The following is a 25,384-nucleotide window of genomic DNA, read 5'->3' on the forward strand; positions in this document are numbered from 1 at the left end:
GCCATAGAGGAGAGAGCAGGAGAGAAGCCATAGAGGAGAGAGCAGGAGAGAAGCCATAGAGGTGAGAGAATGCGACAATCCACAGACGAGAGAGCAGGAGAGAAGCCATAGAGGAGGGAGCAGGAGAGAAGCCATAGAGGAGGGAGCAGGAGAGATGCCATAGAGGAGGGAGCAGGAGAGAAGCCATAGAGGAGGGAGCAGGAGAGAAGGCATAGAGGTGAGAGAATGCGAGAATCCACAGACGAGAGAGCAGGAGAGAAGCCATAGATGAGGGAGCAGGAGAGAAGCCATAGAGGAGGGAGCAGGAGAGAAGCCATAGAGGAGGGAGCAGGAGAGAAGCCATAGAGGAGGGAGCAGGAGAGAAGCCATAGAGGAGGGAGCAGGAGAGAAGGCATAGAGGAGGGAGCAGGAGAGAAGCCATAGAGGAGAGAGCAGGAGAGAAGCCATAGAGGAGAGAGCAGGAGAGAAGCCATAGAGGTGAGAGAATGCGAGAATCCACAGACGAGAGAGCAGGAGAGAAGCCATAGAGGAGGGAGCAGGAGAGAATCCATAGAGGAGAGAGCAGGAGAGAAGCCATAGAGGTGAGAGAATGCGAGAATCCACAGACGAGAAAGCAGGAGAGAAGCCATAGAGGAGAGAGCAGGAGAGAAGCCATAGAGGAGGGAGCAGGAGAGAAGCCATAGAGGAGGGAGCAGGAGAGAAGCCATAGAGGAGGGAGCAGGAGAGAAGCCATAGAGGAGAGAGCAGGAGAGAAGCCATAGAGGAGAGAGCAGGAGAGAAGCCATAGAGGAGAGAGCAGGAGAGAAGCCATAGAGGAGGGAGCAGGAGAGAAGCCATAGAGGAGAGGGCAGGAGAGAAGCCATAGAGGAGGGAGCGGGAGAGAAGCCATAGAGGAGAGGGCAGGAGAGAAGCCATAGAGGAGAGGGCAGGAGAGAAGCCATAGAGGAGGGTGCAGGAGAGAAGCCATAGAGGAGAGAGCAGGAGAGAAGCCATAGAGGTGAGAGAATGCGAGAATCCACAGACGAGAGAGCAGGACAGAAGCCATAGAGGAGAGAGCAGGAGAGAAGCCATAGAGGAGAGAGCAGGAGAGAAGCCATAGAGTAGGGAGCAGGAGAGAAGCCATAGAGGAGGGAGCAGGAGAGAAGCCATAGAGGTGAGAGAATGCGAGAATCCACAGACGAGAGAGCAGGAGAGAAGCCATAGAGGAGGGAGCAGGAGAGAAGGCATAGAGGAGGGAGCAGGAGAGAAGCCATAGAGGAGGGAGCAGGAGAGAAGCCATAGAGGAGAGGGCAGGAGAGAAGCCATAGAGGAGGGAGCAGGAGAGAAGACATAGAGGAGAGAGCAGGAGAGAAGCCATAGAGGAGAGGGCAGGAGAGGAGCCATAGAAGAGGGAGCAGGAGAGAAACCATAGAGGAGAGAGCAGGAGAGAAGCCATAGAGGTGAGGGCAGGAGAGGAGCCATAGAAGAGGGAGCAGGAGAGGAGCCATAGAGGAGAGAGCAGGAGAGAAGCCATAGAGGAGAGGGCAGGAGAGGAGCCATAGAAGAGGGAGCAGGAGAGGAGCCATAGAGGAGAGAGCAGGAGAGAAGCCATAGAGGAGGGAGCAGGAGAGAATCCATAGAGGTGAGAGAATGCGAGAATCCACAGACAAGAGACCAGGAGAGACGCCATAGAGGAGGGAGCAGGAGAGAAGCCATAGAGGAGGGAGCAGGAGAGAAGCCATAGAGGAGGGAGCAGGAGAGAAGCCATAGAGGTGAGAGAATGCGAGAATCCACAGACGAGAGAGCAGGAGAGAAGCCATAGAGGAGGGAGCAGGAGAGAAGCCATAGAGGAGGGAGCAGGAGAGAAGCCATAGAGGAGGGAGCAGGAGAGAAGCCATAGAGGAGGGAGCAGGAGAGAAGCCATAGAGGAGGGAGCAGGAGAGAAGCCATAGAGGAGGGAGCAGGAGAGAAGCCATAGAGGAGGGAGCAGGAGAGAAGCCATAGAGGAGAGAGCAGGAGAGAAGCCATAGAGGAGAGAGCAGGAGAGAAGCCATAGAGGTGAGAGAATGCGAGAATCCACAGACGAGAGAGCAGGAGAGAAGCCATAGAGGAGGGAGCAGGAGAGAAGCCATAGAGGAGGGAGCAGGAGAGAAGCCATAGAGGAGGGAGCAGGAGAGAAGCCATAGAGGAGGGAGCAGGAGAGAAGGCATAGAGGTGAGAGAATGCGAGAATCCACAGACGAGAGAGCAGGAGAGAAGCCATAGATGAGGGAGCAGGAGAGAAGCCATAGAGGAGGGAGCAGGAGAGAAGCCATAGAGGAGAGGGCAGGAGAGAAGCCATAGAGGAGGGTGCAGGAGAGAAGCCATAGAGGAGAGAGCAGGAGAGAAGCCATAGAGGTGAGAGAATGCGAGAATCCACAGACGAGAGAGCAGGACAGAAGCCATAGAGGAGAGAGCAGGAGAGAAGCCATAGAGGAGAGAGCAGGAGAGAAGCCATAGAGTAGGGAGCAGGAGAGAAGCCATAGAGGAGGGAGCAGGAGAGAAGCCATAGAGGTGAGAGAATGCGAGAATCCACAGACGAGAGAGCAGGAGAGAAGCCATAGAGGAGGGAGCAGGAGAGAAGGCATAGAGGAGGGAGCAGGAGAGAAGCCATAGAGGAGGGAGCAGGAGAGAAGCCATAGAGGAGAGGGCAGGAGAGAAGCCATAGAGGAGGGAGCAGGAGAGAAGACATAGAGGAGAGAGCAGGAGAGAAGCCATAGAGGAGAGGGCAGGAGAGGAGCCATAGAAGAGGGAGCAGGAGAGAAACCATAGAGGAGAGAGCAGGAGAGAAGCCATAGAGGTGAGGGCAGGAGAGGAGCCATAGAAGAGGGAGCAGGAGAGGAGCCATAGAGGAGAGAGCAGGAGAGAAGCCATAGAGGAGAGGGCAGGAGAGGAGCCATAGAAGAGGGAGCAGGAGAGGAGCCATAGAGGAGAGAGCAGGAGAGAAGCCATAGAGGAGGGAGCAGGAGAGAATCCATAGAGGTGAGAGAATGCGAGAATCCACAGACAAGAGACCAGGAGAGACGCCATAGAGGAGGGAGCAGGAGAGAAGCCATAGAGGAGGGAGCAGGAGAGAAGCCATAGAGGAGGGAGCAGGAGAGAAGCCATAGAGGTGAGAGAATGCGAGAATCCACAGACGAGAGAGCAGGAGAGAAGCCATAGAGGAGGGAGCAGGAGAGAAGCCATAGAGGAGGGAGCAGGAGAGAAGCCATAGAGGAGGGAGCAGGAGAGAAGCCATAGAGGAGGGAGCAGGAGAGAAGCCATAGAGGAGGGAGCAGGAGAGAAGCCATAGAGGAGGGAGCAGGAGAGAAGCCATAGAGGAGGGAGCAGGAGAGAAGCCATAGAGGAGAGAGCAGGAGAGAAGCCATAGAGGAGAGAGCAGGAGAGAAGCCATAGAGGTGAGAGAATGCGAGAATCCACAGACGAGAGAGCAGGAGAGAAGCCATAGAGGAGGGAGCAGGAGAGAAGCCATAGAGGAGGGAGCAGGAGAGAAGCCATAGAGGAGGGAGCAGGAGAGAAGCCATAGAGGAGGGAGCAGGAGAGAAGGCATAGAGGTGAGAGAATGCGAGAATCCACAGACGAGAGAGCAGGAGAGAAGCCATAGATGAGGGAGCAGGAGAGAAGCCATAGAGGAGGGAGCAGGAGAGAAGCCATAGAGGAGGGAGCAGGAGAGAAGCCATAGAGGAGGGAGCAGGAGAGAAGCCATAGAGGAGGGAGCAGGAGAGAAGCCATAGAGGAGAGAGCAGGAGAGAAGCCATAGAGGAGAGAGCAGGAGAGAAGCCATAGAGGAGAGAGCAGGAGAGAAGCCATAGAGGTGAGAGAATGCGAGAATCCACAGACGAGAGAGCAGGAGAGAAGCCATAGAGGAGGGAGCAGGAGAGAATCCATAGAGGAGAGAGCAGGAGAGAAGCCATAGAGGAGGGAGCAGGAGAGAAGCCATAGAGGTGAGGGCAGGAGAGGAGCCATAGAGGTGAGAGATTGCGAGAATCCACAGACGAGAGAGCAGGAGAGAAGCCATAGAGGAGGGAGCAGGAGAGAATCCATAGAGGAGAGAGCAGGAGAGAAGCCATAGAGGTGAGAGAATGCGAGAATCCACAGACAAGAGAGCAGGAGAGAAGCCATAGAGGAGGGAGCAGGAGAGAAGGCATAGAGGAGGGAGCAGGAGAGAAGCCATAGAGGAGAGAGCAGGAGAGAAGCCATAGAGGAGAGGGCAGGAGAGGAGCCATAGAGGAGAGGGCAGGAGAGAAGCCATAAAGGAGAGGGCAGGAGAGAATCCATAGAGGAGAGGGCAGGAGAGGAGCCATAGAAGAGGGAGCAGGAGAGAAGCCATAGAGGAGAGAGCAGGAGAGAAGCCATAGAGGTGAGGGCAGGAGAGGAGCCATAGAAGAGGGAGCAGGAGAGGAGCCATAGAGGAGAGGGCAGGAGAGGAGCCATAGAGGAGGGAGCAGGAGAGAAGCCATAGAGGAGGGAGCAGGAGAGAAGGCTTGGGTAACCTCTAGCGGGTAACCTCTGCACATGGTTCGTCATTAATGCTGTATCTGGGGCCTTATTGCAGTTTTTGTTTCGAGGGAATTAATAATATTATTTTTCTTATTTTCTGCTTCTATTATATTCTGGGATCTGGAGAGAATAACTGATGAGAAGTGATTTGCTGATCGCTGCCGGACAGTAATTTATATAATACAGAAAATGTTACTAAATACAATTAGTGAATTTTGTCTATTCGGGGAGGCAGAGAAATGTTTCTGAAGTTTTTTTTATATTAAAGCCCTGAATTTGTTGCAATCCTGTAAATTAGCTGCAGGTTATGGATAATAAAGTTTCCACTGCTCTATGTAAGGATCTCCTGGCTCCTCGGTGCTGATCCGCCGCGCTCGTCGCTCGCGTCGCTCCATTGTCCTGATGGCGGTGGCGGTGGGCGTCAGTACAGAAACTTCACCTTCGCTTTCCATTAAATTCAATCAGGAAAATACTATTATGTTTCCATTCCTCCACATGCAGCGGCGGTGACACAACGCACCAGCCCTCCGATTTTTAAAGACAAACTCAAGGTTATATTTTTACAGTGTAGAAAATGAACAAAAATAATGAAAGTTAGGAAAACAAACCTGAATATATTCATTCTCTGTTCTGCACAAATGTGAAATCTGACATTTCTTTGTTTTTTTGGACTTGTCAGGGCTTTTTACAGAAAAAAAAGAAAAATTAAAAATGAAAGCTAAGCTTTATAACTTTAAAATCAATTTGACAAATTTCTATGATGAATTTAAAAGGGAATCTGTTGCCAGGATATCGTTCCACCTTCTGGGAATGATATGATGTAGAGGCAGAGGCGCTGATGCCAGCGATGTGTCACTTATTGTGCTGCTTCCTGTCATTTTGATAATATCACTGTTTTACCTACTACAGAACTAGCAGCGCTGCGTATGCTCAGCTGTGTATAGCCCCGCCCACATCGCTGATTGGCAGCTTTCTGTGTACACTGGACATGGGCACAAAACTGTCAATCAATGGTGTTGGCGGAGCCACACAGAGCGGGAGGACTACAGGGCACCAAACAACTAGTCCTCTAGGGATAATGTCATGCTGATGGAAAACTCCTGATTTTACTGAATCTATAGCAAGCAGCTCGGTAAGTGACACACTGCTGGAATCAGTGTCTCTCTCCCTACATCATGGTGCTCTCAGATTACATAGCAATAACCTGCTGACAGATTCATTTTAGTGTTACATAACTGGGCTTGAGAGTTACGTTGATATCTGGGGTCCTGAATACAGAAAGAGAAGAAGATACTAAAACTAGCTATCTATTATCTATCATCTATCTATTATTTATTATCTATTATCTTTTATCTATTATCTATCTATTATTTATTATCTATTTATCTATTATCTTTTATCTATTATTTATTATCTATGTATCTATCTATTATTTATTATCTATTTATTATCTATCTATTATCTATCTATTATCTATCTATTATTTATTATCTATTTTCTATCTATCTATTATGTATCTATCTATCTATTATCTATCTATTATATATATTATCAATCGATCTATTATCTATTATCTATCTATTATCTATCTATCCATCTATTATGTATCTATCTATCTATTATCTATCTATCTATTATCTATCTATCTATCTATCTATCTATTATCTATCTATTATCTATCTATCTATTATCTATCTATCTATTATGTATCTATCTATCTATTATCTATCTATCTATTATCTATATATTATCAATCGATCTATTATGTATTATCTATCTGGCTTTTCTAGCATTGTAAGCCTATTATATAGGATATTTCGTTACCTAACACACTATTTAAGAGTCAAAAGACCAAAAGCTATTGCATTTGTTAAGCAAATTTGGTGGGAAAAGTTGATGTAATTCCGCGCTGCCAATAATCCAACAAGCGATTGGAGACCAATAAAATATGAATGTGATTTATATTAATGAGGATAAACCACCCTCCAAAGACCCTAAATCCATCCAAAAAACTTTGGCGCCTGAAAAAAAAAATGTTTTTTGTAGACCTGTGTAATTGTTGCCCATAAGTTTGTAAAGCCTTAGAAATGATATTTCAATTGGACATTTTTTCTTTTCTGTAATTTCTTGTTCCATCCACAACTAAGTTTTATATAATTAGATTGATATTCTGTGTTATTTTTCCGTTCATCCAGTGCACAAACGGCAGGAAGAATCTGTACAATACACGAGTCCGGTCTCATCTTTCTTCCTCACTAAGTAACAGATAATAGATAGATAGATAATAGATAGATAGATAATAGATAGATAATAGATAGATAGATAATAGATAGATAATAGATAGATAGATAGATAATAGATAATAGATAGATAGATAATAGATAGATAGATGATAGATAATAGATAGATGATAGATAGATAATAGATAGATAATAGATAGATAATAGATAGATAATAGATGATAGATAGATAGATAGATAGATGATAGATAATAGATAGATAGATAGATAGATAATAGAAAGATAATAGATGATAGATAGATATATAGATATATAGATAGATGATAGATAATAGATAGATAGATAGATAGATAGATGATAGATATAATAGATAGATAATAGATAGATAATAGATAGATAGATGATAGATAATAGATAGATAGATAGATAGATAGATGATAGATATAATAGATAGATAGATAATAGATAGATAATAGATAGATAATAGATAGATAGATGATAGATAATAGATAGAAGATAGATAATAGAAAGATAATAGATGATAGATAGATAGATAGATGATAGATAGATGATAGATATAATAGATAGATAATAGATAGATAATAGATAGATGATAGATAATAGATAGATAGATAGATAATAGAAAGATAATAGATGATAGATAGATAGATAGATAGATAGATAGATAGATAGATAATAGATGATAGATAGATAGATAGATAGATGATAGATAGATGATAGATAACATGTTTCTGTGATACTCTGTCTGGAGATGTTTATGCTTCATGTGTCTCTATGTAGCCACCCAGTGGTTGTGATGTGGATTGCAGCCTATTAAGGGTTTTTCTTTCATGTATTAGATTTATATTTAACAAAACGCAAAAACAAGTTACAAGTAGACGCATCTGTGCTTTATGAGACATTGTAATCCCAAAAATGGCTCCCAAACTGCTCAGTGCTGCTGTTCTTCATGTGAATCTACAAAACTCTAATTTCTTTGTGGTCACTGGACAGTTTTCGAAAAACCAGGAATATCTAGGAGTATGGACGGTGGAGTCGGAGACACTGGAGCGGCTACTTTTTATTTCTCTTCCATGACATTGTAATGTAAAATGTATCATGTGTGAAATATTTATGCTTAAATCTCCTCTGTCCTATAAATCCCGGATCATTATCGGCTTATTATGCTCCTGACCGGCAATTACACCCGAGGCAGAAAGCTCGAATTGTCTTCTCTGTGGCCGGAAAGTGAAGAGCTCGACCAATTATCAATGCAGGCCGTGCCGGGAGGAGGAGGAGAGCATAAATGGAGGTCCTTCTTTTACCTGAAGGCTCCTCTGTTACATTTTGAGGATAGATGCTGCAGTTTTCACCTCTCCATCTTTCCCCCCGGTGTTTGGTGAGATCCACAGACGTTGTATGACCCTTCCTTCCCTAGTCTGGTTTCGGTAGCTTATCCTCTCGCCATGCCCCCTAGGTAGATCGGTGAGTGGACTCTTCCTGGTGTGATGTCATGAGCTGTGCTGTGTGATATCAGCCAATAAGATGTCTTGGTGTGTTGCTCCTCCCCTCTCACAGCATGAGTCTCACCCACAGGACCTGCAGCTGCATCCCCCTCCTCCCTCCCTACATTTTTTATACTATATCAGGTTCCATTCATGCCAGAAGAAAATACACTGAATGATTGATTTATTTTCTTCAGTTTTGTTCTATTGGAAACTCAACATACCCAACAGTCAATTTTATTTGTCGGGTGGTGATGGTGGGTGACCACTTCCATTTCTCTAATCCAGCGTCATCTGCTGAGGTGCCCACTATACCCTCCATAGTTAAAGGGACGGTTATTGTCCTCTCAGATGTGCTCTGCCCCCTCGCTGCGCCTCCGCTCACTGCACAAGTGTGAACAGAACCTAAGAACGTCCTGCCGTTCAAGCTGACACCTCTAAGTGTAAAAAAAAGACTACGACTCATCGAATTCTAAGAAAACTCCGATCCCGGCCCGATAAATCACTCCGAGTCCAGGCGTAATTGTCACATATGGGAGGTAGCGATTTATCGCAGCATTTGTCTGGCGGAGACCATTCATCAATGACAATTGATCTGTGACCTCCCCTATTGTTTACTCAGGAGATGGATGTACCGGGCCCAAATATACAGAGAAATAACCCAAAAACTAAAAACATAGATTGTATGCACCGCGAGATATCTGGCGACATCAGAGATGGTCGGACAGATGTAAAGAAGATTTTGGTTTTATTTAGAAAAAAAAAAAAATTTAATCATCGGAAAAATAACGTTCTATAAGTTTCAACTCTTCATTTTCAAGATCTCTGCTTACTGTCAGTGATTGAAAACAATGGAAATAAGAGCGTTCTCATTTAGGAATTAAAATAAAAAATGGTGACAGATTGAAACATTTGTTGCCCAATTCATCGTTTCTGTCTAGTTTTTTATTGTTTTTTTTTTTTTGTATTGTATTCGTTGATGATTTTAGTGCCAAATTCTCTAACGTGGAGCAAATGGTTCTTGAATTTTGGGCAAAAAAGAAACCAAAATTCTCTTTATTTTTGTCTTTAACTTTTTTTTTTCAACATTTTAGTGCCAAAAGTTCTCATGTTCTAATAAATATATGGGGCTAAAAGATGGCAAAAGATGTAGCCAGCATGAATGATTGCCCAAGGTGGGGTGTCCCCCTGGATAATAGGTATACAAATGTTTAAACACTCAGTAAATAGATATATATATATTGGCAAGAGTACAAGACAAGTCATTCATTTGCCATAATCAAAATCAAACAATACCTTGTGATGGAACAGTCACCAGGAGTCACCCACCCCGACGCGCGTTTCGGTAATGGTACCTTCCTCAAATATTTAATCAAGGTGTTGATGTTTTCTGGATCTATGACTGCTTGGGTTCTTTTTAATTTAATTCAGCTGGCAGTTCATGGTGCAATCAATGGACCTTCTAAAAGTAAGGACATGACTGGTCAGCGGAGGAGAACGCCGACTGCTTCCAAATGGTCATAAATTCACCAAGTAGGAAAATAAAACTAGAATTGGAGGATACAGAACATGGGCTCCGTTCATTAAGCAGTTTTCAACAGAATTTTAGCTTAAAAACTGTAGAAAAGGAGACAATTTTTTGAGGGGCGTAACTAAAAATTGGCCAAAAATTCAGCATTATTACGCCAGTCCCGGCCAACTTTTTTTTTACTTTTTGAAAAGTGGGCAGAGTTTCGCAAATAGGAAACATGGTCAAGAGCGGCTGACCAAGGTATCATAATTTACACCAGAAAAGTGACGTAAAATTATGGAAGAAACAGACTCCAGTAACGTTTCTTTTGGGGACGCACTGGCAGCAGAAACATGGACCAAGTTCACTCTTCTTCATGAATTTGGAACTTCTTACTCCAGTGCTCTCTCGCCAGAGAAAGCCGTAGAAAGCGCCAATGTTGATGAATCCAGAACGCATCCTGCACAGCACGCTACAATTCCTCCTGCAGTGACGCAACGTTACGGCAGTACGCGCAGCAGACGGTGATTTATCAAAGCTTGTTAGTCGTGCCCACTCATAAAATCCCACTAGGTCGCCAACTACAACAAGTTCTACCTCTCTGCCCATTAATAAAACATGATACATTATCCACCGAGAAATACATAATCTAACTGACGACTGCGGGAGAAGAAGGAAAACGCTTCCTAGAGAAAAGGTAAGGAGTGAGCAAGTCAGTAAGGACTGGGACTTATTTTATGAATGTGAGATTTATTTATGCAACTCGTCATTTCCTTACTAAAATATTATTGTTTCTTATACTTATTCAATTAAAATACTGGAGATAATCAGATTTAAAAAAATATGTGCTTGCAGTACTCATTCCTACCACTAGTAGCGCACTGTACACACATGCAGAATGGGGCTTTGAGCTTTGTAACAGCACACCCAATGGTCAAGGAGGGAATTGCGAGTAAAATCCGAATACTGATACAATAGCAGCTTAGGAGTAGGGATGGGGATGGGGTAGAGCCTATCCTCCGACTTCTCTTCATTATATGTGTTCTGCACTGCTAATTATATAAAGAAAATATCAATAATATTCCGTTTCTGGCTCTCCAGCCATTCTTCCTTCAGCACTGCCGGGGTCACCCAACTGCATCCTTGGTTTATTTTGCAGCTGAATAGGAATCTGACTACTGCAGCCAATCACTGGCGGCAGCAAAACTGTGTCACATGTCCATACAGTAAAGTCAAGATGAACAGAGCAGACATAAATGAAGTAGTGCACAAACTCAATAAATTCAGCATGGTGGCTTGCAGCAGCTCTTAGACAATCCCTTGGAAACCCGGCTACAACCACTTACTTTCCTATTGTTCCCCTAGTGTGTCAGTCTTTACTGTAATTATGGTATTTCGTTCATGTATTAGGATAAACTATAAGCATCTCATATAGAGAGGAATGTGAGAAGGAAAACTAGAGAAGGATGAGAGAATCCATTTGAGTTTAATCAAATTCACGTTAAATTTGTCAAAACCCAAATTTTCTACAATTAAATTTTCATAAACCAAGGGAGTCTCTGGCTTCAATTTTGCTTGACTCTTTTAAGGGCTGTAAAGGGGTTAAAAACCAATATAATCAATGCCCCCTCACTTGTGCTGCAGCTCCACGCCCTCTCCTCCGCTGGCTCCCTTCTTCCCTCCAACTTGATCTTCTTTACCATGTTCATGCTTTGACACCTCCAGTGCTGACTGAGCCTCCAGTGATGCCACCATGGTACATGAGGCCTAATGAGGGTCTGAGGCACAAAAGAGTGAAGACAGTAGAGAAAACGTAGCCAGCGGAGGAGAGAGCGGGGAGCTGCAGCACCATGGCAGGAGAGGGGTGATGAGAAAGTCATTTTTTTTTTAAAATTCCTCCATTTATTATTTTCTGGGGTCAGAAGATATCTGAGAGCTTAAATGGCGGCTTTAACCAACATTTCCATCCCAGATAAATTTGCAGAAAATTGAATTTCCCAACCGATTCTAAGCCAATCAGACAAATCGAATGTCCTCAGATTCGCCCATCTCTAATCTCCAGATACAGATCACACAGATCTCCATTTAGTAACATAAGGAAATGACATCTCCTTTAGTGTTGAACATTTATCTTATCCGGTTGCAATCTCTTTATATTCCATCGTTACATAATAACAATAGTTAAGATTACAAAGTGAGGATATTTTCAGGACACTTTTCCTTTACGGGAACGACCTTCAGCCGCCAGAACAATGTGCGGATATTTTTAGACTCTTGCATTTTGCTGGTATTTTCAGGACGTCACATTTTTTTTTTTTTTTTTTCTGAATCCTCGCGGAACGATCTATAGCTGTGATGGAGCCGGCGTCAGTGACCCATGGTGTGACAGGTGGTGAGATGCAGCTTCGAAGCCGCTACACGGGAGTCACGTGGGAACCCGTGATATTCTGGAGAACAATGCTGCGTGCTGGCCCATATTAGTGCACGCTCCGCTGAGTACACACCGCACAATGCCGGGCTAATAATAGCAAGAAAAAAACTTCACAAAATGTAGAATTGTAATAAACTAAAACATGAAAGATAAAAGAGGAACTGAACAATTATGGCAGAGCACTACCCTGGACTAACAGGCAGAAAAGTGCAAGGAATACTGATTTCTCTTTACGCTTTTCCTGCAAGTGAGGCTTATTTTGCAAGCAAGCTCCTCGGGGGTGTCTCCTCTGTCAGCAGGGGTGTGGTTGAAACACTGCAGCCAATCAGATTGCAGGGATGATCACTGGGAGGAGCTATGGAGAAGCATGATAAAGTGTAGCCAAGTAGATCTGAGCAGCAGCAAATTATTCTAAAATACATTTATGGAAGGAAAGCAGCAAATGAGATAATAGAAGCAGAAGGAGAGAAATTATAAGGTGGTAATGGAAGAACTGGGATGTACTGGGACAATCAGTAGCCAATCAAATCCCTTGAAATATGTAGGCTGTTTATATCAGTGGATTGTCTACACTGGATACAATTGTGTGAGTCGGACGTGGTTAGAACTGGATTGCCGACTCTGCAAATAATTACGATTCGTCTGCGTTGACCCCAGCAGCTAGCAGAGCTTATCAGGATTAAAATACATAATACATAAAACTGGAAAACGTGGTTAAAAGTTCACAAGCGGGGTTATGTTGCTGTTTTTAATGCGATTTTTTTTTATTTATTAATAACGTTAAAGTATTTTGCTATAATTAATTTTATAATGTTATTGAGATATCAATACACTTAGTGGTGGGGGCGCTGTTTAATTAGAATCTACACAAAATACTGATAGAATCTGTGGTGAAAAATGGTACTGCAAGTAATATTACTACATTAAAATATATTGTAATTGACATGTAACGTGTATTCTGCACAGTCGTACACGATCCGATATATTATAGTGATAGTGTAGAATTATACTTTGGAGCGCTGTCTACTAGGGTTGAGCGACCTTCACTTTTATAGGATCGGGTCGGGTTTCACGAAACCCGACTTTTGGAAAAGTCGGGTCGAGTGAAATCGGCCGATCCTATAAAAAAGTCGGGGTCGGCCGAAACTCGAAACCCAATGCAGTGCATTGGGTTTCCATGGTTCCCAGAGTCTGAAGGAGCGGAAACTCTCCTTCAGGCCCTGGGATCCATATTTAAGTGTAAAATATAGAATTAAAATAAAAAATATTGCAATACTTACCCTCTGACGCGCCCTGGTACTAACCGGCAGCCTTCCTCCTTCGAATCCGCGCTTCTAGGACCTTGCCGTGACGTCGCGGTGACGTCGCGGCTTGTGATTGGCCGCGCGGCCGCCCATGTGACCGCTCGCGCGGCTAATCACAAGCCGCGACGTCACCCGCGACGTCACCGAAGGTCCTGGAAGGGCTGATTCTTAGGAAGGAAGGCTGTCGGAAGGAAGCAGGGCGCTTCCGAGGGCGAGTATATTCCTATTAGGTATATACTCACCCTCGGTAGCGCCCTGCTTCCTTCCGACAGCCTTCCTTCCTAAGAATCAGCCCTTCCAGGACCTTCGGTGACGTCGCGGGTGACGTCGCGGCTTGTGATTGGCCGCGCGAGCGGTCACATGGGCGGCCGCGCGGCCAATCACAAGCTGCGACGTCACCGCGACGTCACGGCAAGGTCCTAGAAGCGCGGATTCGAAGGAGGAAGGCTGCCGGTTAGTACCAGGGCGCGTCAGAGGGTAAGTATTGCAATATTTTTTATTTTAATTCTATATTTTACACTTTAATCTGAATTCCGATACCAATTCCCGATATCTTAAACATATCGGGAATCGGGATCGGAATTCCGATTCCAGATTCAAAAGATCGCCGACTTCATGGCCGACCCCCCACTGGGGTCGGGTCGGGTTTCATGAAACCCGACCTTGCCAAAAGTCGGCGACTTTTGAACAATTTCGACCCGTTTCGCTCAACCCTACTGTCTACTATTGGATTCAGTATCCTGGAGATATCAACAAGAGTCAATGATATTCTAATGCTGCTCTAATTTTTAGACAATATCTAGCTCTATTCCCAGAACTCACATACTGCGCTGCTCTCTCCCCATGGTCACATACTGCACTGCTCTCTCCCCCATGGTCACATACTGTGCTGCTCTCTCTCCTGCACTCACATACTGCGCTGCTCTCTCCCCAATGCTCACATACTGCTCTGCTCTCTCCCCTGCACTCACATACTGAGCTGCTCTCTCCCCAATGCTCACATACTGCTCTGCTCTCTCCCCTACACTCACATACTGAGCTGCTCTCTCCCCAATGCACACATACTGTGCTGCTCCCTCCCCCACACTCACATACTGCTCTGCTCTCTCCCCTACACTCACATACTGCTCTGCTCTCTCATCTGCACTCACATACTGCGCTGCTCTCTCCCCTACACTCACATACTGCGCTGCAATCTCCCCTACACTCACATACTGCGCTGCTCTCTCCCCTACACTCACATACTGCACTGCTCTCTCCTCCATGTTCACATACCCCTACACTCATTTATTGCGCTGCTCTCTCTCCAGCACTCACATACTGTGCTGCTCTCTCCCCTGCACTCACATACTGCGCTGCTCTCTCCCCTGCACTCACATACTGCGCTGCTCTCTCCCCTGCACTCACATACTGCTCTGCTCTCTCCCCCACACTCACATACTGCGCTGCTCTCTCCCCTGCACTCACATACTGCTCTGCTCTCTCCCCCACACTCACATACTGCATTGCTCTCTCCCCTGCACTCACATACTGCGCTGGCTGCTCTCTCCCCAGCACTCACATACTGCGCTGCTCTCTCCCCCATGCTCACATACTGTGCTGCTCTCTCCCCAGCACTCACATACTGCGCTGCTCTCTCCCCCATGCTCACATACTGCTCTGCTCTCTCCCCTACACTCACATACTGCGCTGCTTTCTCCCCCATGCTCACATACTGCTCTGCTCTCTCCCCTACACTCACATACTGCGCTGCTCTCTCCCCCATGCTCACTTACTGCTCTGCTCTCTCCCCTGCACTCACATACTGTGCTGCTCTCTCCCCCATGCTCACATACTGCTCTGCTCTCTCCCCTACACTCACATACTGCGCTGCTCTCTCCCCCATGCTCACTTACTGCTCTGCTCTCTCCCCTGCACTCACATACTGCTCTGCTCTCTCCCCCATGCTCACTTACTGCTCTGCTCTCTCCCCTGCACTCACATACTGTGCTGCTCTCTCCCCTACACTCACATACTGTGCTGCTCTCTCCCCCATGGTCACATACTGTGCTGCTCTCTCCCCCATGGTCACATACTGTGCTGCTCTCTCCCCCCTGGTCACATACTGTGCTGCTCTCTCCCCCATGGTCACATACTGTGCTGCTCTCTCCCCCATGGTCACATACTGTGCTGCTCTTTCCCTTACATTCACATACTGTGTTACTCTATCCCCAGCATTCACACACTATGCTGCTTTCTCCCCTGCACTCATTGTGCTGCTCTCTCCCCCATGGTCACATACTGCGCAGAAACTAGCTAGCCTTGAATATAGAAAAATAAGCCTACCTTGCCTCAGAGAAATTCCCCAAAGGAAAAGGCAGCCCCCCACATATAATGACTGTGAGTAAGATGAAAATACAAACACAGAGATGAAATAGGTTTTAGCAAAGTGAGGCCCGACTTACTGAATAGACCGAGGATAGGAAAGATAGCTTTGCGGTCAGCACAAAAACCTACCAACAACCACGCAGAGAGGACAAAAAGACCCTCCGCAAAGACTAACGGTACGGAGGTGCTCCCTCTGCGTCTCAGAGCTTCCAGCGAGCAAGAAAAACCAATATAGCAAGCTGGACAGAAAATATAGCAACAAAAAGTAACATAAGCAAAACTTAGCTTATGCAAGGCAGACAGGCCACAGGAACGATCCAGGAGATAGCAAGACCAATACTGGAACATTAACTGGAGGCCAGGACCAAAGAACTAGGTGGAGTTAAGTAGAGCAGCACCTAACGACTTAACCTCGTCACCTGAGGAAGGAAACTCAGAAGCCGCAGCCCCACTCACATCTACCAGAGGAAGCTCATAGACAGAACCAGCCGAAGTACCACTCATGACCACAGGAGGGAGCTTGACCACAGAATTCACAACACCCATGGTCACATACTGCGCTGCTCTCTCCCCACACTCACATACTGCGCTGCTCTCTCCCCATGGTCACATACTGCGCTGCTCTCTCCCCTGCACTCACATACTGCTCTGCTCTCTCCCCTGCACTCACATACTGCGCTGCTCTCTCCCTCTTGCTCACATACTGTGCTCCTCTCTCCCCTGCACTCACATACTGCGCTGCTCTCTCCCCACACTCACATACTGCGCTGCTCTCTCCCCACACTCACATACTGCGCTGCTCTCTCCCCAGCACTCACATACTGCTCTGCTCTCTCCCCTGCACTCACATACTGCGCTGCTCTCTCCCCAGCACTCACATACTGCTCTGCTCTCTCCCCAGCACTCACATACTGCGCTGCTCTCTCCCCTGCACTCACATACTGTGCTGCTCTCTCCTCCACACTCACATACTGCTCTGCTCTCTCCCCCACACTCACATACTGCTCTGCTCTCTCCCCTACACTCACATACTGCGCTGCTCTCTCCCCCATGCTCACATGCTGCTCTCTCCCCTACACTCACATACTGCGCTGCTCTCTCCCCAGCACTCACATACTGCGCTGCTCTCTCCCCTGCACTCACATACTGTGCTGCTCTCTCCTCCACACTCACATACTGCTCTGCTCTCTCCCCACACTCACATACTGTGATGCTCTCTCCCCTACCCTCACATACTGCGCTGCTCTCTCCCCTACACTCACATACTGCTCTGCTCTCTCCCCACACTCACATACTGCTCTGCTCTCTCCCCTGCACTCACATACTGCTCTGCTCTCTCCCCCATGCTCACATGCTGCTCTCTCCCCTGCACTCACATACTGCTCTGCTCTCTCCTCCACACTCACATACTGCTCTGCTCTCTCCCCTGCACTCACATACTGCTCTGCTCTCTCCCCCATGCTCACATGCTGCTCTCTCCCCTACACTCACATACTGCTCTGCTCTCTCCTCCACACTCACATACTGCTCTGCTCTCTCCCCCACACTCACATACTGCTCTGCTCTCTCCCCACACTCACATACTGCTCTGCTCTCTCCCCTGCACTCACATACTGCTCTGCTCTCTCCCCACACTCACATACTGTGATGCTCTCTCCCCTACCCTCACATACTGCGCTGCTCTCTCCCCTACACTCACATACTGCTCTGCTCTCTCCCCACACTCACATACTGCTCTGCTCTCTCCCCTGCACTCACATACTGCTCTGCTCTCTCCCCCATGCTCACATGCTGCTCTCTCCCCTGCACTCACATACTGCTCTGCTCTCTCCTCCACACTCACATACTGCTCTGCTCTCTCCCCTGCACTCACATACTGCTCTGCTCTCTCCCCCATGCTCACATGCTGCTCTCTCCCCTACACTCACATACTGCTCTGCTCTCTCCTCCACACTCACATACTGCTCTGCTCTCTCCCCTACACTCACATACTGCTCTGCTCTCTCCCCACACTCACATACTGCTCTGCTCTCTCCCCTGCACTCACATACTGCTCTGCTCTCTCCCCCATGCTCACATGCTGCTCTCTCCCCTACACTCACATACTGCTCTGCTCTCTCCTCCACACTCACATACTGCTCTGCTCTCTCCCCCACACTCACATACTGCTCTGCTCTCTCCCCCATGCTCACATGCTGCTCTCTCCCCTACACTCACATACTGCTCTGCTCTCTCCTCCACACTCACATACTGCTCTGCTCTCTCCCCTACACTCACATACTGCTCTGCTCTCTCCCCACACTCACATACTGCTCTGCTCTCTCCCCTGCACTCACATACTGCGCTGCTCTCTCCCCTGCACTCACATACTGCGCTGCTCTCTCCCCTACACTCACATACTGCGCTGCTCTCTCCCCCATGCTCACATGCTGCTCTCTCCCCTGCACTCACATACTGCGCTGCTCTCTCCCCTGCACTCACATACTGCGCTGCTCTCTCCCCTGCGCTCACATACTGCTCTGCTCTCTCCCCTGCACTCACATACTGCGCTGCTCTCTCCCCTGCACTCACATACTGCGCTGCTCTCTCCCCCATGCTCACATGCTGCTCTCTCCCCTGCACTCACATACTGCGCTGCTCTCTCCCCTGCACTCACATACTGCGCTGCTCTCTCCCCCATGCTCACATACTGCTCTGCTCTCTCCCCTACACTCACATACTGCACTGCTCTCTCCCCTACACTCACATACTGCGCTGCTCTCTCCCCCATGCTCACATGCTGCTCTCTCCCCCACACTCACATACTGCGCTGCTGTCTCCCCTGCACTCACATACTGCGCTGCTCTCTCCCCTACACTCACATACTGCGCTGCTCTCTCCCCCATGCTCACATGCTGCTCTCTCCCCTGCACTCACATACTGCGCTGCTCTCTCCCCTGCACTCACATACTGCGCTGCTCTCTCCCCTGCGCTCACATACTGCTCTGCTCTCTCCCCTGCACTCACATACTGCACTGCTCTCTCCCCCATGCTCACATGCTGCTCTCTCCCCTGCACTCACATACTGCGCTGCTCTCTCCCCCATGCTCACATGCTGCTCTCTCCCCTGCACTCACATACTGCGCTGCTCTCTCCCCTGCACTCACATACTGCGCTGCTCTCTCCCCCATGCTCACATGCTGCTCTCTCCCCTGCACTCACATACTGCGCTGCTCTCTCCCCTGCACTCACATACTGCGCTGCTCTCTCCCCCATGCTCACATACTGCACTGCTCTCTCCCCTACACTCACATACTGCTCTGCTCTCTCCCCTGCACTCACATACTGCGCTGCTCTCTCCCCTGCACTCACATACTGCGCTGCTCTCTCCCCTGCACTCACATACTGCGCTGCTCTCTCCCCCATGCTCACATGCTGCTCTCTCCCCTACACTCACATACTGCGCTGCTCTCTCCCCTACACTCACATACTGCGCTGCTCTCTCCCCTACACTCACATACTGCTCTGCTCTCTCCCCTACACTCACATACTGCGCTGCTCTCTCCCCCACGCTCACATGCTGCTCTCTCCCCTACACTCACATACTGTGCTGCTCTCTCCCCTGCACTCACATACTGCGCTGCTCTCTCCCCTGCACTCACATACGGCGCTGCTCTCTCCCCTGCACTCACATACTGCGCTGCTCTCTCCCCCATGCTCACATGCTGCTCTCTCCCCTACACTCACATACTGCGCTGCTCTCTCCCCTACACTCACATACTGCGCTGCTCTCTCCCCTACACTCACATACTGCTCTGCTCTCTCCCCTACACTCACATACTGCGCTGCTCTCTCCCCCACGCTCACATGCTGCTCTCTCCCCTACACTCACATACTGCGCTGCTCTCTCCCCTACACTCACATACTGTGCTGCTCTCTCCCCTACACTCACATACTGCGCTGCTCTCTCCCCTACACTCACATACTGTGCTGCTCTCTCCCCTACACGCACATACTGCGCTGCTCTCTCCCCCACGCTCACATACTGCACTGCTCTCTCCCCTGTGCTCACATACTGTACTGCTCTCTCCACCTGTGCTCTCTTCTTCCCCCAGCAGAATATATGTTTTCTTTTCCTCAATTATGGAGCTGAAATTTGGAAAGAGATCGGAAAGTCTCCTGAAGTGAGTGTCCCTCACGGCTGAGTATTTGGTGCAGTGTAGCAGGTAGTGGATCTTATCCTCCAGGGCCTCCAGGTCACAGTGTGGGTGAAGGCTGTCTTGTATCTGTCTACTTATCTATTATCTATCTATGTATCTTATTATCTGTTTGTTATCTATTATCTATCTATAATCTATATCTATTATCTATTATTGTTCTAATATCTATTATCTGTTATCGTTCTATTATCTATATATTATTTATTATCTATATATTATCTATTATCTATCTATCCTTTCTGTGTGTCCTTACCCCGACCAGTCAATCACTCGTGGTCTTATGACGCTTTCTCGGAGGGACTTTCACAATCCATGGAATCGATTCCTTGGAACTTGTGGCCAAATAATCCAGAATCCCACAGCCGGGATCCACAATCTGGAGTATCGTCTTCCCAGATGAGTGGGGGGTGTCCTCCCCCGCCCAGGACCTGACATCTTTATTTAGATCTTTATTACACGTATCAGAATAATCTAATTTTATTATCTCAATTAAAAAAAAAATGCATAAACCAGTGGCCTCCATCCTCTGCACTTGTTTCCATCTCATCCCCCAGCCTGCAATCCGGCATCAGTCACTAGGGGGCGTCAGTGAGAAGGATGAGCAGGTAAACATTAATATACACAGTGTCGGTGTGTGATTGCCAGGCGGCTATCTCTAATAACCTGCTACACAAATCCAAGCAAGACCTAAAGTATGGCGGCAGGATGACAAGCAAAGCAAGCAATGGCTGCAGCACCAGCAGGGGAAATGCAAACTTGCTGAACTTGGGTCATGGAGCAACTTTTGTTATCTGCTGGGGATTGTAGTGTCACATTACCCAAAAGCGTAAATATCCTATAGAAGCGCAGATACATGAACAACCGAGATACCATGTATAACAATATTATGTCCAAAAACTAGGAGCTCACCGGTGTAATAGGACCTGAGGCTATTGGCCAATTGCTTAAATAGCAATTCCCCTCCATAGTAATGTAATGCAGCCTGCACAGCACCTGAGCCTGCGTCTGCAGCTCCTCCACCCCAGGAGTCTGCACAGCTCATCCCTCCTCACTGCATTCATTATTCAGTCTGTGCACAGATAATGGAGGGGTCATCATCATAATCTTTACTCTGTTTATTCAAATATCATCAATAACAGACATCAAACATTGTATCCAAATGTATCAGCCAGGCTCAGACACTTCCCAGAGGCAACAATGTATCTGCTCCTTCACTGCAGGAATCAGCTGCTGTCTGCACACAGCAATCACTGAGCTCTGAGAAAACCATTAACCCCCAGTATACACCATCATGGCGGAGCGCTGCGAGGTCAGCCAACATGTCCATGGATACAGGGATGACAGAGCGTGCGGTGCGTGCAGACCAGACATGTGTGGGGTCAGTGCATGTCCAGGGGCAAGGAGGTGAAGGGCACGGGCTGCGCCTCCTCCTTAGATTTTGCCTCCTGGCAGGCTGCAGCCGCTGACCCCTCTTTGGCTCCCCTTTATGCCATGTTCTTGACTCACTGCCCCCCATATCCCCCCTCTACCCCTCCTATCCGAGGACTAGTCAGCCCCCCTAACCCAACAAACCAAAAGAAAACTGCTGAAGACCATGCCCTGACTGTAAATATCTCTGCCCCAGTTTCCCCCCATTTTGGTTTCCTTATTTTGCCGCATCCGAAATGATTAACCCCTTCCGGATCCCGGCGCATCTGTCGTTAACCCTTCCAGGTTACAGCCCCCTTGCCATTGGTCAGCCGCCCACCATTAAATAGTGACTATCTATGGAAGGTAAATCTGGGGGCAAGGTGCAGCTTTAGGGAATCAGTCCCCCCCAAAAAAAAAATAAACCAACAAAAATCTTAGTTTGGATTTTTCGATTATTCTTCAATAGTAGCAGAAAACATCAATAATTACACATAATCAATGAAGGATTAAACAGATGAAATGAGACACAAACCCATTACAGGGTTACAATAATGTAACACAGGAGTGGTGACCATGGACCTTCATTAGATGTGTGGACCTTAAGGTCTCCGGTATGACACCTCCAATATATACTCACAACTGAGTTTTGGTTACATGCCAGCCCCTGCCTCCTTCCGCAGGTAACGCACACAATAAAGCCCTCTACAGCCATTAGAGGGTTAATAGCCGTCACCGTCTTCACCTTTATCTCCACCATGGAGCAAATCCTAAGGATCCTTGTCCCCATCCTTGTATCATCCCTTCTGCCAAAGCATGTAAGCCCCAGGATCAGGGGGTCCACTAGAATCCCCCCCTGTCTCCGTGCAAAAAAACCCCCCAAAAAATGCAGAATGCAAACTTCTCCAGTTGCTTATCTCCAGGTAGGAATGGGAAGAAGCTCTTACCTTTGAGAAGTGACATGTATCCTAGTGTAGAGGCAATCCAGGCTATTTACATGCCATGCATCCTGGAGGAGAGCAGCTGGAGAACAATCCGGTTCTCGAATCCAAAATTAATAAAAAAAAAAAAAAGATAAAAAAAAAAAAAATCGGGCAGAAAATGCAAACCAGCAGCAACGACGGGAGATCCAGATGAGACCAAGGAACGTGAGCGAATCCCGAGGACTCCTAGCACAGTACAGTAGATCCAAACATTCCCTTTGATGCTTCCAGATTTTGGAGAAACCACCACCAGAAAGATAGAAAGCTCCTTTAGATGGGTCTTAGAGATGCCACCTGCATGGCGGGCACCGAGGGTCTCTGGATGGAGCAGAGATGGATGCAGACGCACAGAGGCAGGCTGGAGAAGAAGCGAGCAATGTGCTCTGATCCCCTCTGAGTGCTCTAGATGGCAGAGCCCTCCACAGCTTGGGAAAGGCGAGAAGAAAGAAAGATTCCAGCAGCCTGGGAGGGATTTCTCTCTCTCTCTCTTGCGATTATTCAAGGATTGCAAATATCCCAGCGCCCAGGTGCACTCAGCTCCCGGAACCCGAGCAAAAAGCACAAAAATCCAACCCAGAAATGAGAAAAAGAAAGGACGCAACAAGGAATTTAGGTGGAAAACGAAGGGGCGAGCGCGGAGGTAGAGCAGATTGGCTCCGTAATTCTGTGGCCGGGCGCTGTCCCGATAATCCTTGGCATAATAATAGAAACTTAAGCCTGTGTAGACACCGGCTGACATGCCAAATCCTCAGATCAACACTCAACATTTGTCATAGGCTCGCATGTCACTTGGGTTCGGGATTTCGGGAGAGGAGGAGAACAAGGCGTAACGGCCCCCTTTTCTGCGACCAGGACATGGAAGATCTATGTAAGGCGCTGGAGGAGGGGGGCGGACATGGAGGGTGGGGAACGCACACAACATTGATGCCAGGATAAGGGAAAGGATTAGTCATGAAGGGTCCGGAGTTGTTCCCTTCGGTGAAGTCTGATCGTTTTCTATTCGGTCCTAATAATAAGAATTAACTCGACAGATACCGGGGGGGCATTCACTAATGAGCGTAACGACACAGCCCATATGGGGGTCACCCATGGTCCTGGAAGACCTGGACTCTTTAATATCTTTCACTTTGTTCTTTTCCTGCTCCAATTCTCTTCTATGTTTCGAGATTAAAGTCCTTGGGTTCAAGGGGGAGCGGGGCGCCCGTGACATCAAAAGGACCCTTTGTCACATAGGAAGGCTCAATATTCTGCCACATCAGAGGTTTTCTGGATGTTTTGTATTTCAGCAGAGGAGTTTAAAGGGACCTGTACTCAGCTGTCTGAGGCGTGCAACTCCTACGATCTCGCAGATGTGTCCCCTACCGGACTGCCGACATCAATAAATGATGAGAAGAGTCACCGTGAGAAGCTCAAAAGTAATCTGGGAGAAATGGTGGAAGAGGGTGAGGGAAAGGCCGATCTACTAAACGCCTTCATCTCTACTGGATTTACACAAGAAAATCCTATGATAGATGACATGATCAAGGAGACCAGAAATGTTCAATATTTGAGAGTTTTCTAAGAGAAGCTATCCTGGAGTATCTCAATAAGAATATTTTGCTGACCCATCATCAACCTGGGTTTATGAGGGATCGGTCCTGTGTAACAAGTGGCACAGTGATAGGAAACAGAGGGTGGTTAGCGATGGAACACACTTGGATTGGGTCACAGGTGACAATGTGTTACCACAGGGGTCAGTAATGGGCACCCCAGGGGTCAGTATTAGGCCCTCTTCTTTTTAACATATTTATTCATGACCTTCTGGGGGTCATAAAGAGTACAATTACAATATTTGCAGATGATTCTAAACTCTGAAAGTGAATCAACACAGAGGAGGGTAGTTTAATGTTACAGAGGGGTTTATATAAGCTGGAGGCTTGGACTGAGAAATGATGATTAAAGTGTAATGTAGATAAATGTAAGGTTATGCAATTGGGCAGATGAAATAATATGTTTATTTAGGTAATGAATTGGAAAAAAACTGAGTAAAACTGTCACTGAAAAAGTCTTCAGTATATTGGTGAACAGCAAATTTCACCTTAGTGATCGGTGTCAGGCAGCTGCTGACAAGTCTAATAAAATAATGGGATGCAGTAAAAGAGGCTGTGATGCTGATGATGAGAACATAGTTTTCCTCTATATATCTTTACAAGTCACTAGTGCGGCCGCACTTATATACTGGGTACAGTTTTATTATCCGGTGTATAAGAAGGACGGAGCTGAACTAGAACGGGTGCACAGAAAGTCAACCAAGTTATTAAGAAAATGGGTGGGCTGCAGAGGATGAGTTATCAGACTTGAGGTTTTTTATTTTGGGTAAAAACGAGGAATTAGGGGCGATCTTATAACAATGTAAAAACATATAAAGGGACAGCACAGAGCTCTGTATAATGATCTTTTTTCACCTAGGTCTCGGACAATGACAGGAAGGCATTTTCTATGTCTAGAGAAAAGAAAGGTTAATAGCATCACAAACAGGAATTCTTTAATGTATGAGCAGTGAGACTATAGATTCTTTACTGTAAGAGCAGTGAGACTATGGATTCTTTACTGTAAGGGCAGTGAGACTATGGATTCTTTACTGTATGAGCAGCGAGACTATGGATTCTTTACTGTAAGGGCAATAAGGCTATGGATTCTTTACTGTACCAGCAGTGAGACTATGGATTCTTTACTGTAAGGGCAGTGAGACTATGGATTCTTTACTGTATGAGCAGTGAGGCTATGGATTCTTTACTGTACGAGCAGTGAGACTATGGATTCTTTACTGTAAGGGCAGTGAGACTGGATTCTTTACTGTAAGGGCAGTGAGACTATGGATTCTTTACTGTACGAGCAGTGAGGCTATGGATTCTTTACTGTATGAGCAGTGAGACTATGGA

General features: G+C 47.0%; 1 protein-coding gene across 2 annotated transcripts in view; it reads right to left on the reverse strand.

The window, feature by feature from the left end:
* LRFN2 (leucine rich repeat and fibronectin type III domain containing 2) overlaps positions 1 to 23,338 on the reverse strand; it is a 603,579-nt gene extending 580,241 nt beyond the window's left edge. For both annotated transcript variants that reach the window (XM_069768326.1, XM_069768325.1), the window contains exon 1: positions 22,428 to 23,338. The gene's annotated coding sequence lies outside the window, so the exon portion shown is untranslated. The remainder of the gene's footprint in view (positions 1 to 22,427) is intronic.
* Positions 23,339 to 25,384: the final 2,046 nt, after the last annotated feature.

This window comes from Ranitomeya imitator, chromosome 5 (genome assembly GCF_032444005.1).
Source record: "Ranitomeya imitator isolate aRanImi1 chromosome 5, aRanImi1.pri, whole genome shotgun sequence".
In the NCBI taxonomy this organism is placed as follows: Eukaryota; Metazoa; Chordata; class Amphibia; order Anura; family Dendrobatidae; genus Ranitomeya; species Ranitomeya imitator.